Source organism: Vigna umbellata, chromosome 7 (genome assembly GCF_029865625.1).
Source record: "Vigna umbellata cultivar VRB3 chromosome 7, Vumbellata_1.0, whole genome shotgun sequence".
Classification (NCBI taxonomy): Eukaryota; Viridiplantae; Streptophyta; class Magnoliopsida; order Fabales; family Fabaceae; genus Vigna; species Vigna umbellata.
In genome coordinates, this window is record NC_142171.1 from 680674 (window position 1) to 691683 (window position 11010).

At 28.6% G+C, this 11010-nt stretch overlaps 3 non-coding genes across 3 annotated transcripts; all 3 read right to left on the reverse strand.

Moving 5' to 3' along the window:
* Positions 1-1351: 1351 nt before the first annotated feature.
* On the reverse strand, positions 1352-1436 carry LOC148194908 (small nucleolar RNA SNORD25). The gene has a single exon (XR_015781275.1). It is a non-coding gene; the product is annotated as a small nucleolar RNA SNORD25 (small nucleolar RNA).
* Positions 1437-1637: 201 nt separating this feature from the next.
* LOC124847434 (small nucleolar RNA snoR31/Z110/Z27) lies at positions 1638-1733 on the reverse strand. The gene has a single exon (XR_007029625.2). It is a non-coding gene; the product is annotated as a small nucleolar RNA snoR31/Z110/Z27 (small nucleolar RNA).
* Positions 1734-2679: 946 nt separating this feature from the next.
* On the reverse strand, positions 2680-2763 carry LOC124847431 (small nucleolar RNA SNORD25). The gene has a single exon (XR_007029622.1). It is a non-coding gene; the product is annotated as a small nucleolar RNA SNORD25 (small nucleolar RNA).
* Positions 2764-11010: the final 8247 nt, after the last annotated feature.

An 11010-nucleotide genomic window follows, 5' to 3' on the forward strand; every position in this document is an offset into this window, starting at 1 on the left:
ACGAGAATATACTTGTTGGGTGAAACCAAAGGCAAAGAGCTCACTAACTTGACAATCACTGGATAAATTTATACTTGTTAGGCAAAGTAAAAGTTAGAGAACTACTGACTTGGTAATCATTGGGTAAGAATATACTTGTTGAACAAAACCAAAGTCAGAGAGCTTATTCATTTAACAATGGCTAGGCAAGACAAGTTTTGCTAAGCAACTTTTGTGAGAATTTAATTTTAAGTTACAATAATAATCTTGTTGGACGAGTAATTTGGTTGTTGAGAAAGTGTGCATTTAGACATTACTCGCTGAGCGAATAAATATTCTCGTTGAACAAGATTAACAAAGTTCAGCTCTATTTTCATATGTTTTCTTTTGATATGTTTAATGTGTGATTTTGCGAATGTCAAAATGATGGAGTTGATGTATGTGTGTAATGTTATTTATAAATAATTGAGGTGATAATGATGGTTGTGAACATATATGGTAATGGTGTTGAGAGAATATAAAAAAGAAATTCTTTGTGGTGGGTGATGATCTTAATGTACACATGTGGAATGAGAAAAGAGATATCATGAACTCTAATAACTATCCAAATTTAACATAGGAGAATGAATTATATGGTAAGAATCGCATGAGATCCTAACCATTGGATCTCATTGGATGCTTGGACCAAGACGTGAAGGAAACTAATCATATAAGTGATAAGATGATAGCCTCTTTGTTTATGATTATGCAAAGCATAAATACAACTATAAGTGTACATCTACATATATACATCTACATTGAAACTTTGTGTCAAAGACATGCATTTGGATAATTAAGTCTAATATGAAAACTTATCTTGCACATTAGTTTACTGTTTCCTTTGTATTGTTTTGTGTTTTTCTTTCATTTGTATGTCAATAGATGAGACATAGGTTTTAATACACTTCCTACTTCCTACTTTCTTCTCTTTAAAACTAATGGGGAGAGTTATTGTCTCACAAGAAGATGGCTTTAAAGGGGCTGTGCAACCCATGAACCCCATAATCTTCGAGTTACATAATAATAAGAGTGAGCAAGACAAACCCCATTAGCATCTATATGCTACACTTTACTTAAATAAAGGGGTCAAAAAATGATAAGCTAACTCATTCATTAGCATCTATAGGCTAGACGTCCAATGGTAGCATCATAAGTGATACATTGGATAGCGAGGGAAATGCACATATTCAGTTAAAGATTGCCGAACAAATTTAGAAAACACGCAAACAAAAGTCTCAGAAAACTGAAGCCTTTCAAATAATATACCCTAATTGAAGAAAAACAACTAATGTGCAAAACATAATTATCGAATCGAAATCTAGGAGAAACACCATTTAACTCAGTCCCTTAGATGTTCAATTAATGTTTGCGATCATACCCGCAAATCATTACAGGTATGTAGGCTCATCACAGTTAACAATAGCATCATCCTAGTCACACGAGTGACCAGAAAACAGAAATCAGTAACAGAAATATTATAAATTTAAAAGAAAATTTAATTTGATCCATCGTGCTCCCACAACCAAGGGATCGTGGATCCAATCTTAATTAAAAGATTTGTAAGTTTGACTAATCTCAATAATGGCTCTAATAGACCTTTTATTCAAATAGGAACGAAGTACATCATCAGCATGGAAAATGCATTCTCATCCACAGCAGTAATTTGCTGTGTAGGAAGGTGTCCTAAGATTTTTCCAATTTCATCACATGATGTAACAAAAATAAACAAATAAAGCTATCTTCAAGGCCACTAACAATAAACAAAATCCCCATATAATGCATATGCGTCGACATATGAGCACACAAGGATCAAATCTATTTGAAACAAAAGTATAAGCCAAGATGCCACATAAACAAAAACGTAGACCTGAAAGTATGGTCCAGGGTAAACAAAAGTGTAGGCACAAGACTAAGATGAAAGGAAACCAAAGTGTAACCCAAAAACTAAGGCAAGGTAAACAGAACGGTAGTCGGAAGACCAGTTGCAAAGTAACAAAGAACTAAAAGAAAGAGAACAGTGGCTAAAATTTCCAACAAACCAACGAACACAATTTTTTAAGAGATTGTTGCTCCCTATAATTTTCCATGAAAAAGTGAGCATATTTTCTCAAAGGCGCAATATCTATGACTATGTACAACCATAGTCATAGATATTGCATATAATAAATATCAATTACCTCAGAACAACTCTTGGATTAAATAATATGCTTGGATTAAATATCAATTACCTCAGAGCATACTTCACATCTAAACACCGAGCTTAAAAGCAATACATAAATGAAATAACAAAATGGATTTACAAACTTTGAATCTCAATTCAAAACAATAACATCAACGACACCTTGTACTTTAGAGTTGAAAAAAAATAAAAACAAGTTGCCAGCCGGAAATGCAAATAATTAATTCTTCGACATCCAAATGAATAATTGAAAGATGCATAGCGAATGTAACACAAGTAAGCTTTAATTAAACAACAAAAAAGCTTTTGAAACAAGTGCAAACGAAAATCTTAAAGAAAACGGATGCATTTCAACTATCAACACCCAATCGAAACACCAAAATAATGATCAATAAACATAAGAAACCTATCACATTGAGTTTAAGTTACGTAAACTCTAAACAAATGTAAAAACACCAAACAGAAATCTTAGAGAAAAATTAGACAACTCAGTCCCTTAGATGTTCAGTTATGTTTGCGATCATAGCCGCAAATCATTACAGGTCTGTAGGCTCATCACAGTTGAAAATAACAACCCATGTTATCCAATAAACGAAAAAACACAGACCCAGAATAAAAAACTAATACTTCAGTATAAAATTGAATTTAGCTGCTGGGTGTGCTACCAAAACCAATGGATTGTGGAAAAGATATTAAAGGACAACACAAATAACTATTGCTTCAAAGGAACGAGTCAAATGAGAACGGAAGTAATCTCACTGACCAGATAAAGAAGCCTATTATGATTTGGGGTTGTAAAAGTTGAAAAGAGGCAAAGGAATGCGAAACCCTAATTTCATATACAGCGGTTAGGAATAAGAGGCAGAACACAGGACAGGGTAAAAGTATGGTTTATATAGCAGTTTGGTAGCCAATTTTAAAGGACTAAGTTACACTTTGGATGCGTTTTTAGATGTTTCATAGTTAAATATTATTTTAATATATTTTTTAATTTTTTTTTATAAAATACTATTAGTTCAAATAACTATTCTTCTATAAATATAAAAATAAATAAATTAAAAATAAATAGATATTAATTATAAATATATTTAACTTTTTAAATATAATTCTTTTCCATATTTAAAATTAAATAAATTCCGTACTTTTAGACCTGCAATAATAACTTTCATGTTTTATCAACAATTTGTACAGAAAATGTTTGATACTTACTTAAACGATAATTAATAATATAAGAAACTATTATTTTTAAGTTTAAATAATAATACACTATTTAAAATAATTAGCATGTGTTTCAATCAACATTAAGAAAATTGATTTTAATTAAATTAATGTGTTAGAAGGAAATTGTTGTTTTTATTTTATCTATTTTACCTTTTATTCAATTTCCAACTCATCTCAACCAATCTCTTTTTTTTATTCTCTTCTCTTCTCAAAATACTCCTTGTTCCATCAAGATTAATTTCAATTTTGACGGGATTTTCTTAGCATGTAAGATGTTTTATTTTTATAATTGGAAAACAAAAAGCAATATAAATAGATTAATTTATAATTAATCAATATTTTATTTTGTAAAAGGTTATTTTGTCTAATAAATTGTACGGCATCGAATATGCATCTAAACTGTTTTCTTTATAATTACTATATTTATTACATTAATAAATAAAATAAAACTATAAAATGAACGCAATTTGAAAAAAAAACATTATATGGGTGGATAGTGATTTTGAAATTCTTTTGCAAAACAATGTCTAATGGTTATAGAAGAGATATATAATTTGTAAAATGTTTAGACGCTACTTTATATTAACGAGTAAATGGATTTTCAAAGGCAAAGTAATATACTATAGATTTTATATGGGTTTATTCAACTTGAGTTACATCCAATTTTTCATTAAGAACTCTTAAGGGGTTCCTTAATCTTTTATAAAGATTGCATAAGTTTTACCTCTCGAGGTTTACAACAAGTATTGTTACCACTCTTGGTCCACCTAGTTAACACGACTAGTATGAGTTTAACCACTTTTGGTTTACGTATTCTAACCACGTATGCTCTCAAGTATTCTAACCACTTCTTATTTAAACCTTAGACAATACATCCAAACAAGTGTTTTAATTCTCTTCAAAATTTACAACACAAAAAAGTGTTATGAGCAAAGGTACAAATAATAACTCTCAATATAAGCAACACATATAATTTTTTGATTTACTAAGGTTTTTCTCTCAAAAGAAATATATCTTTAGACGATGTATAAGTACAATAAACTTAAGTTCACTATTTTATTCTTCTTATCTTATCCTTCTAGTGTTATCATTTTTTTTCCTTCAAGTTTTCGTCTATATTTAGCTTTTCTTGAAAGATGACCGTTAGACAAGGAAGTTGACTTTAGGATAACAGGTAGCCTTTAGATAGGAAGTCAAACTTTAGTATACTTTGTAAAGGTTAAGATTTTTATCAAGCCTTTAGAAAAATTAGGATTATACAATGTGACAAAGTAAAAGGCTTCAAGGAAACATTCCCAAAATGTTCTTCATCTCTCACAACGTCTTTTTCTTACGTGTAATGATTTTGATAATATTTTCTGCTTTAGTGATATGCAAAAATATCAAGAACAAAGTCTACAAGCATTAAAACACTTTATCATACATGCATTAAATATTTTGAACATTGATAAGCATTAGACTATATTGCGTGTTCAAGACATTTTATCATTTGTCATGTCATTCATAAATCCATCATTTGATAAAACATATAACATGTATAATCATCAGATGGTATAGAACATTAGATGTTTATTCAAAGGTTATTTGTGGAACAAATGAAATTAAAAAGAATCAAGAATAAAGAAATAAAGAAATAAAGAACTCAAATGTAGGTGAATCTGGAACAAGAAGCGGAAGAAGAGAAATTATGTATATGATAACTCAATTCTATACTCTCATATTGAAACTTATTACACTCGTTTAGCATCTTTGTTTCTTTTATCTTTTAATTCTAACTTAGATTTAGTATCTTAGGAAGCTTTAGGATTTATGCCATGTTGCTAAACAACCTAGTTTTGGTTGTTGTGATGTATTGAGATTAGTTGTCGAGTTGACCTGAAGTTGTTGAAGAAGGTCGACCCTAAGAGCTGCATTGAATTAGGATGCAACCAAGATGAAGTCCGAGAAGGATGAGGTGAGAGTTCTATATAAGGAGGTAAGCCAAAAGTTGCTAATCAGATACTTGAAGCAAGTGAAAATTTCAAGTCGTGCTACTTCGTTCCCCTTTGAGCTCAAGTAGCTGGGAGAAGCTCAACTAGTAAAGGAGAAACTTGAGCATTAGAGGAGAAGCTCGACCAATAGAGGAGAAGCTCATGCATCAAAGGAGAAGTTAAACCAATAGGGGACAAGTTCGGTCCAGAGAAATATTTTCACTCATAACTTTCACTATAGGTGCCTAAATGGAGCTGAACTTAAGGTTTTACACTACCACGTTAGCAAACAAAACAAAAACTAATTTTGTTAAGACAACAATACACTCTATTACAAACAAAGTGGACATAACTTTTTGTAGCGTTTTGGATTTTCTTTATGGAGAATTCTTATTTTGGGGTTGGTGACAACAACCATGAGACACAAATGTTTTCTTTTTATATATTGAAGGAATGTAATAGGCAAGGAGAGTCTAGCTTGAATTTTTTCAAGTGTTGAGAGGAGGAGACATCTAAAGCTTCTATGTTTTTCTATTTTTCATTGTTCGAAATGTTGTAGACCTGTTTTTAGTTGTTTGTTTTTAATTTCATATGTTTTAGGTTCTTCTTTTCACTATTCCATTTCTCTTATTTTATTGTCCTTCCACCTAATTTTAGTTTTGCACAATGAACTCCAATCTAGTGTTAATCTTTGATTTCTTGAACTAGTATTTCAAAAACTAGTTATACAATGTTTTACTATGTTATTTGCTACCAATTTTCATATTTTTAAGCACTGGGATGGAGCACTTGTTGTTTTGTTGATGTTTTTCTTTTGATATCTGCTTTTACTCTTTAGTTTGATTATGTATTTCATTTAATATGTGTTGCATTTTACATTCCAGTGTTGCATTTTCATTTTCTCAGTTTTAGTGTTGTTTAATCTATTACTACTTTCTGTTTGCACGAAAAAAAAATTCTTTTGCATTCAATCAATGAACTCACATGATATATTCCTTATACTGACCTAGGTTTACCTCTATACTATATTAGTTAATGAAGAAACTTATTTTATTTGATGAGGCCATTGTGACACAAAAAGTCTTTTATCATTATCTCTATGCAAAGAGTATTGAATCCAAGAAGAAAAGAAGAAAAGGATGAGAAATTGAGTATGTTGTATTTATTGTGAATAGGTGACAATAATGGTAATAGTAATGATGTTTATTGTTGGTAGTTAAAATTAAAATGAGAAGAGAGGAAAAGGGAAACTTCATTCAATGGAAAAACACCAAGGTGTTGCTTTGAATGCAACAACCATTTAGACATCTTTATCATTCAACAAAACGTAAAATAGATTTGTCAAACAAGTGTGTGACTTTTAATGACTCTTCAACGAACATTTGGATGCTCAAAGGATGAAACAAAAACATATCCTAAGTCATTAACTAGCTAAATCTTTTTTAAACTATAAACCAAAATTGCACCAAAAATTATCTATTCTAAACCAGATATATGAACCAATAAAACTGTACAAATGGAATACAAAGTAATATTAATCTATAATAAACTATTGAAACTAACTAGAAATTAGTCTAAGCTACACTAAACCAAGCTAAAATGTAAAATCAATAAAGTTATCCTAATAATGCAGAATTATAAAACTAACAAAATAGAAAACAACACGAACAATTAACCACCCACTTAATCTGATTCTATAATTAAAATGTTGAAATTAGCAATGCTATGACCTATACTAGACTACAATATTTATTAGAAAGTGGGTTTTTAAGCCTAACTCAACCCCACAAAACCGGCTTGTAAGGTGAGGTTTGCACCTCACTTATATATTATAATTTGGCCTTATCTCTAGTCGATGTGGAACTTCCAACACACCCCCTTCACGCCGAGGTATAGACATCTCGTGCGTGATAGTAGAAATTGGGTGGTCCGATAATGGCCCGATAGCGGGTGGAATAGAAGAATAGAATGCCCACTTAGAACTCGCTAGGATAGGCTCTAACCATGGCTCTGATACCATATTAGAAAGTGGGTTTTTAAGCTTAACTCAAAAACCCACTTTCTAATATGGTATCAGAGCCATGGTTAGTGCCTATCCTAGCGAGTTCTAAGTGGGCATTCTATTCTTCTATTCCACCCGCAATCGGGCCGCTATTGGACCACCCAATTTCTACTATCACGCACGAGATGTCTATACCTCGGCGTGAAGGGGGTGTGTTGGAAGTCCCACATCGACTAGAGATAAGGCCAATTTATAATATATAAGTGAGGTGCAAACCTCACCTTACAAACCGGTTTTGTGGGGTTGAGTTAGGCTTAAAAACTCACTTTCTAATAATATTCTAGGCTATAAAATATATAAAGGTGACTAAGCTAAACTAACAAATCTAACTAAATACTAAAACTAAAGTGCTGAAATCTATATTTATTCAGAACTATTAATCTAATATCTATTCTAATACTATTTAAAATGAAAGTAAACAACTAACAACAAGATTATACTGTTATGAACTAAAACTAATTAAGACTTACACTAAAAAGACTTAAAAAAAGTTAATTAACACAAATTAAGAAAAACTAAAAATTTTACCTTCTAAACTAAATATACTCTAAAAACTAGGAATTAACTACTTAAATCAACCCAAAACAATGCAAATAAATAAGAAATTTTGAAAAATTAAGTACTTATCAATTTGTTGAAAAATTTCATATATCCTGAGAAATTTATTTTGAGTGTTAAGAAAGACTGTAAATGTATATTATATGCTTATATTTTATTTATTGTTTAATATCAAATTTATAATAATTTAGTTAATAGTGTAAATATGATAAATTGGGATATTACACTTTTAAACTTAGAATAAAAAGATAAGTAATATAATAACATATATACTTTAAAAGAAATCATTACAGTTAAAAGTATGCATTTAACTTGTACTAAATACATAAAACTAGTGTCTTAATATTTTTAATCAAACAACATTTAAAAAAAACATAAATTGCTATAAAAAATTGGTAAAACATAATTCAACTCTCTCTTTTTTGTGCTTTTCTTATTTTCACATTTTTTTCCACCAACTTCTATTTTAAATAAATGTTATTTTTATAAGTTATTTTTAACTTATTCAAAATTCTTTTAACCAATTATTTTTAATTAACAAAATAGTTTTTTAATAAGTAACTTTTAACTTAGTCGAGTATTATTTCTGTCAGGCGTTATTAAATTAATTGAGTATTTTTTGTACAACAACAACAAAACGCTCTTAGATTATAGCTAAATATTATTTATCAAACAATCATTATTATGATGAATATATTGTTTAGACAGTGATTAATAGATCATAAAATTATTCATAGTATACAAATATCTCTTTTTGTATACAAAATTTATACACATTCTTCCAGGTTGATAAGTGAACACGAACAATGTTTTTTTATGAAGCTTTTAACTTTGGAAAAAAGTTTAACAACATACTCGAAACTATTCTCAAAATTATTGCCATTAATAATTATATAAGGAATATGTTTACTAAAACTAATTCTTAATAAAATCTTAATTTTAAAGTTTGGAATCAATACATTAGGCTATTATAAGTATTTAACTAAAGTACTTGATAATACAATATAAACATATATAATTACATCATGTTATTGAGTAAATAAAATTTGTGGTTTTTAGAAAAATAAGATTATGTAATTATTTGTATATTTTTTAAATAATTAATTTTTTGGTACATCTTTTTTATTAAAGAATCATATATATATATATATATATATATATATATATATATATACATATATACATACATATAATATATATATTATACATATATATATATATATATATATATATATATATATATATATATATATATATAAATATACATATATATATATATATATATATATATATATATATATATTTGGAATAGTAATTTTGTTTAATATAGTTTATTGAATGAGTATTAATTAATTTTTTAAGTAGTTAAGTCCTAGTATAATAATATGTAAAAATTTAAGAATAGAAAAAATCAATAAAAAAATTAAAGTATAATAATAAGACAATTATAAAAGTTACAAATTAAATGATATAAACTAGATAAAGTAGTTTGTAATTTTATAAACTAAACTTCTAAAATAAGATATTAAACATTTTCATAATGATCAAAATATTTATAAATTGTTCAAATAAACTAATAGGTAATTTATTAATTTTACCAACTACATTCTTATAGTCACTTTTATAAGTAAAAAAAAAAATATATTATTTATTAAGATTTTCTAATTCACGTTTTATTTGAAAACAATGAAATAAGGAGCCATAATAATTGGAGTAAAGCAAATCACACAGAAGATTTGCATACTCACAAAGGAGGCATAAAGGAAAAAAAAGGATGAACTTCCTTCTTTCTCTTACTTGACATGGATAGGACATCATTTTTTTAATGCGGGCAAGTCCTAATGTTGTGTCAATTTTTCTTTTGGCAAGGGAATTATTTATAGTATTTGTTGTTAATTCCTCCTCTTGATTTCAGAAATCAGATTGGAGAGTATTTTTAGGTTGGATGTTATTTCAGAGATACAAATTTGTAAATGATAGAAAATCCCCTTTTTTCTAAACTGTAATGCACATTTTTTATCACGGGTCAAGTGTAGAGAGAAAAAATATTTAAAGCTGAGGAAAGAACAGACCACTTTAAATTGATATTTGATAATGGAATGATTTCAGATTTTCATTCACATTATTTCAACATTCACTAGCCTTTTATTAAAATATGATCGATAAATTTAAAAAGAATGTATATTATTTAATTTAAAACTTAATGATAAGGAGATGAAAAAGTATCTACCTTTTATCCTTATAAATTATATATAAAATGATTTTAAAAGAAAACCTATTCAAAGAATTTCTTAAATAGACAGAAATAACTAGCATTATCAATTGAAAGAAGAAAAAAATAACACGATCCAGAAACAGCTACTCTGAATTACATTTAGTACATATCTGAAAAAAAATACCTGAAATAAATTTTGCAGTTATCATAATGGACACTCATTATACTGATAATCCGAAGCTGAGGTGTGATTGATGCAGTTTTGAAATACTTAAAAGACAATAAAACTAACATAGCATCACCATTTGCAGAGACAAGGTTGGAGATATAATCCAATTATGATTGTTGACTTCATTATATGAGGGGCTAAGAAGAGGCCACCACTAAAATATGTGAAAATGGGTGCTACCAAGCAAGTGGTTTGAATATAATCAAATCAAAATGGAAGTTTCAAACCACACAACTAACACGCCTTTCAATAATCACTATATTTTTTTTATTGTCAGATCAACAGTATTTAAGTGTACTTTTCACAGCACAACCTATGGTTTAAGAATTGCATGACCGCCAACAGTTCAAGGAATGATTATATTCATAAATTTCCTCTTTGCAAATGCCAACCACCATTTATTTGGAGTGCCATTAGGTCTGTATGCAACACTTAATAACCTCCCACTTGTTTCTTCCCTTATCTGCTTCAAATAATTTCTGAACAATTCTGCATCGTTGAGATCACAAAGCTTAAAATACAGGAATATGAATATAAATAAATTCATACCCGTAAAAA